The sequence below is a fragment of the Pinus tabuliformis genome, chromosome 4_2 (assembly GCF_031772625.1).
Source record: "Pinus tabuliformis cultivar Carrire ecotype Pingquan chromosome 4_2, CPIR1, whole genome shotgun sequence".
Taxonomy (NCBI): Eukaryota; Viridiplantae; Streptophyta; class Pinopsida; order Pinales; family Pinaceae; genus Pinus; species Pinus tabuliformis.
The window spans coordinates 714,504,779-714,509,859 of record NC_142304.1 but is presented as its reverse complement, the minus strand read 5'-3'; the positions used below and the strand labels follow the sequence as shown (position 1 = coordinate 714,509,859).

General features: G+C 36.3%; 1 pseudogene across 1 annotated transcript; it reads left to right on the top strand.

Annotated features, from left to right (window-relative positions):
- The first annotated feature begins 204 nt into the window (after positions 1-204).
- Positions 205-2,569, top strand: LOC149171514 (putative calcium-binding protein At1g02270; annotated as a pseudogene). Its single transcript, XR_016259243.1, has 7 exons — positions 205-426; positions 598-669; positions 751-865; positions 1,014-1,139; positions 1,437-1,550; positions 1,671-1,796; positions 1,906-2,569. The product of XR_016259243.1 is annotated as a putative calcium-binding protein At1g02270 (transcript).
- Positions 2,570-5,081: the final 2,512 nt, after the last annotated feature.

Genomic DNA, 5,081 nt, shown 5'->3' with positions numbered 1-5,081 from the left:
TTTTTTTTTAAACAAAATAAAAATTAAAAACAAAAATTTATTTTTGAAAACAAAAATTTATTTTTAAAAACAAAAATTTATTATTTTTTTTTAATTATTAAAAAAAAAAAAATTTGCCCCTCGGGCGGCCCGCGGCGGCGCGGCCCCGGGCGGAGGTCCTGCGTGCAGGCCTCCGCCCTGGGTCGCGCCGCAGCGGGCCGCCCGATGGGCGGAGGGTCGATTCCCGCGCTGCCGCGTGCCCCCGGTGGGCGGCCCGCGGCGGCGCGGCCCAGGGCGCAGGGCCTGGTAGCTCAGCGACTACATCTTCAATCTGTAATTCCATTTTTGCAAAGTAAAACTGGAATTATTCGGCAAGAAACTCTTCTTGTCAATACGCACTTGATGTTTCCCCATGCTTCAGATGTTTGCCTTGTTCGTCTTCACCAGGTACTTCACTTTTCTTCTACTTATCTGTTTTCTATAATTTGCTCCACTTGCATTTTTATTTCCTCATTTTACAATCAGCTGTTGTGAATCGTGATTTCTTTCCTTTAAAGCCTAAACGAGTTCTTTTCAATCTCCATTGATTTTATTCAAGAATCCAATCTCAATGTCTAGGTATACAAAAGAGTATTTGGAAACCTACAAGAAAGACTATAAACTTCCTTCTGTCCCTATTATTCTCTGTGGGTAAGGCCTGTGCTTTATTCCTTTTAACAGTATTTGTGAAGTTTTGGTTACAGTTTCTAAAGTAGTAGTACCATCATGCAGGGATTGGAACGGAAGCAAACGGGGGCATGTATACAAATTCCTGCGGTCTCAAGGTTTTGTTTCTTCCTATGATACTGCTCGCCACTACACAGATAGTGATGCCGATGCTCATAAGGTTTGTACCATTTAGCTGTATGCTGGTCACTGCTTTCTAGATTTTACAATCCTTTTCCTTTTGGTATTGATTCTTGAAAATGGAAAAAAAATGAAATTAACCTGTGGTGAACTGCAAATTTCTAATTAATGAGCTGTTGGTTTTCCAGTGGGTTAGCCATCGTAATCACCGTGGCAATATCTGTGGAGTGGACTTTATTTGGCTTCTCAATCCCAACAACCGGAGGAAGCCTTTGAAAGCTAGCTGGAATGAAGCTGTATTTGGATTTATAAAGGTTGTTAACAGCCCCTGATTGGTGGTTATAAAATTTAATTCTATGTGCATGACAAAGCTGGTAGTTATTGAAGAGTAGAAGTTAGCCTCTAATTGGAGGTTATAAACTTTTAATTTTATGTGCATGATAAAACTGGTAGTTGTTTTCAAAGAGTAGAAGTTGTTTTGCTCGAAACAATACAGATTGCATGCCATTGAGCGCTTTTGTTTCTTGTTTAATGCATCCGAATAAAAAAGAACTCTACCTTTTGAAATCAATATGTACAATATTTATAGCATCTTAGTAATATGATTGCAGTCTAGATTAAATGAAGCTGGTTTGAAAGATAGAGATGCATTCTGCTTCTTCATGTCTGATAAATGCCGTGATGGCTGTGTAACATTCCCTGGATTTAAAGGTGCTCTCCAACAGGTTAGTTAATATCATGTTTTATTGCATTGTTTCTGTTCTACTTTTCTTCTTTCTATTTCATATCAGTTTATTTAAGATTTTTTAAGTGTTTTCTCATCCCATGGCTCTGCAATATTGTAGTTAACAAGATGGTCTTTTATGGGGAAGTGTTTGGACGGCCTTAATAGTAAAGAGATAGAGGACTTGTTTTGTGTGGCTGACACCGATGGGAATGGAATTATTGACTATGAGGAGTTTCAAGCAAGTGTAGGCCTTGTTTATTGGTCTTTTCATTGATTATGGATAGCATTCATCACTTGACATGTTCTGATAATTAAACTAATGAGTGATTTTGGTTTGTTTCTATTTTCTGCAGAGGATGTTGCTCCCACAAACTGCTGCAACAGGGATATGGTCGGCATCACATTATCCAAAAAATAGTGATCAAAAAGTACCATCTGGGGAACCTAACTGTATTTCACCAACACTTGAACTCAATGATATTTTTGCTGGAAAATCCAGTGCTCCACTAATGTTGTTTGGACTTGATACAAAGTTGCAAGAAGCCACAATGGGTTTTCAGGTTAAAAATGCTTTTTTATTTCCCCCGGAGGTGGAGAGAGGCATGTGGCCTGAGAACTATCTTTTATCTGACCATGCTCCCTTAACTGTTGTGTTTGATCCAGTAGGGTTACTAATGACACACGAGGCTGTATGTTAGGCCTCTACTTACAGGTAGCAGAAATCATTGTAACTGGTGTAGATGAATATAAAGATTGATCCAGCCACAATAAGTAGAGTCACCATGGGCTTGAATATTAAAATTGCAGGTATTCCTTTTTTGAATTGTCACTAGTTTGGTGTACCATAGCTTAACTCCTGCATAATTGTGTGCCCTGCTGGTTTATTATATAAAGCTTCAGCATCCTCCTCGAGTTAAACATTGGACATAGAAGTCTGAAATTATTGGATAAAGTCCATCTGTAATATACATATACACTTGCAGTGATGGGATGTTAGCCAACAATTAAATTATCTGACTGCCCTTTCTCAGGGCAACAATTTTGTTATACTATCTGTCCTGTTGGCATTTTCTTTAACTATATTTACCATTGGTAGATTTTTGTTAAATGCCTGAGATGTAGTCTATGCCCAAGCATTGAAAAGTTCCTCATATGTGCTAATGCTAATTGGAAGTCTATCTACTAGCATCAACTATATCTGGTGCGTAAGCCAACATTTTAAGATCTAAGTAGCGTGCAGGCCTCCGCCCTGGGCCGTGCCGGCGCGGGCCGCCCGGTGGGCGGAGGGTCGATTCCGGGAATCGACGGGCCGCCCACCGGCCGCCCGTGGTGGCGCGGCGGTGGGCGGAGGGCCTGCGTGCACTACTTCTTCCATGAGGTTGATTGAACTACTTCATCTATCGTCAGGAACATGATAACTAACAGAATATCGCCATCAATTCTAAAAGTCAGCATGATTCCAGGCTCCAGTTCATGCTAAACGTACGTCTGTTTTCAAATATTTACAGCTTTCCACAAACCCTGCTCACCCATTTTTTATTATAAATGAAGCGTATTTCCCTTTGTTTCTACTGGTCAAACGCATAAAAGTGGCAGCCGCTGCATGATCTGCGATGGATAAAGGTTCTACCTAGAATTGTGATTTAATTAAGCTGCCACTTGGAGATGAAAACTGAAGTAAAATTGTGATCATTTGTCATTTTTTGTGAACATAAAGTCAAGAATATCATAACCTTTCACATCTATCATCCGTCTTGAAGTGCATCTCGAAGGTTGATAGAGATCGAGTAAACAATGGTGGTTCTCAGTTCGTCTATGATAGAGACATTTATATTTGGAGAGACGCACTTATAGAGTACATATGCGCTTATAGGGTGAGTACATAAAATCGGAAATATCAAACACACTGGAAATATTAAAGAAAGAGTGGAAGAAACGAGCTCGTCGTATTGTATGAAAGATTAATAATTCAATGTTCAGCATTTGCAGGGAAATTATGCATATATGATAGCTTTGATACGTAATTATAGTACTAAAGTTATAATCTTAATACAATATATATTAACTAGCCAAGTGGAGCACTTAATAAGGGTCAAACGGTCGTAGAATAGTATAACCTTCATTGCTCCTTTCTCCAGCTTAACTCGTATATGTTGAAAATAATGAAAACTCGTTTTGGCTACAAATGGGAAGATAGAATATAGAATATGAGTCGATCTGTTGTGATTGCTCATAAGGGACATTAAGGCGAGTAAGAGAGCTGAAGGAAATAGTCAAACAACTACTACATTTATAACTAGATTGTACTTACATGTTTGATGCTCAAGCAATGTTGTGATGTCTTTCAAAAGACCTTGCATATAGTTACCGCGGCTCCAATCTTGTGAATCGATGGGGTTAATTTAAAATTGGATTACTTTAGGTTTTTTCAGCACAATTTAGGCCCGCAGTTTTAATACAATGTTACATGAAAATGTGATGCGTTAACCAGCCTATATAAATTTATATAGTAAATGGTGGTTCTCAGTTCGTCTATGATAGAGACATTTATATTTGGAGAGACTTGCTTCTTTTCTTACCATGAAACTTTGGAACACTCCCATATCCCCGTCTCTGCTGTGACACTTCATTGCATTTTGGTTATATCATTGTGTATTGAATTTATAATTGCGTGTGATGATCCAAGTAGAAAACTAGAATTTCGATGGTGATGGGTGGTTTTAAATACTTTGTTTCTTGTGACATTTTGAGCAGAGAAGATGCTGTCAGATCGGACAAAGGTTTCGTTTTCGTTTTGTATTTTGGAATGACTTAAAGTTATTATAAGTATTAAGTTTTAGATCACGGGGCGGTGCACGCAGGCCCTCCGCCCACCGCCGCACCACCACGGGTGGCCGGTGGGCGGGAATCGACGGGCCGCCCACCAGCCGCCCGTGGTGGTGCGGCGGTGGGCGGAGGGCCTGCGTGCACCGCCCGGTGATCTAAAACTTAATACGGCTCATAAATTTTTTTTTTTTAATAATTAAAAAAATGTTAATTTTTAAATTTTTAAATTTTTTTTTAATAATTTTTTAATATTTAAATAAAAATTATATATACTTTTTTTTTAAATCATTTTTTTTATTATTTATATTTTTAAATAAAAAACAAAAAAATGTTTAAAAAAAAGCTATAAATTTTTTTTTTAATAAAAAAAAATGGTTTATAAAAGAAAATTAATTTTATTAATTTTTTTTAAATAAAAAAGAAATGTAAATTTTTTTTTAAATAAAAAAAGAAATTTAAATTTTTTTTTTTTAAATTTAGTTTTTATTTATTTTTTTAAATATAAAACGTAGATTTAATAATTTGTATTTTTAGGGAAAAAAATAAAAATAAAAATAAAAATTGTTTTAAAAAAGTTATAATTTTTTTTTAAATAATAAAAAATGTTGTTTAAAAAAAATAAATTTTAATATATATATATATATATGTTTAATAAAAAATAATTACATTTTTTTTTTAATAAAAATTACTTTTTTTTTGTTTT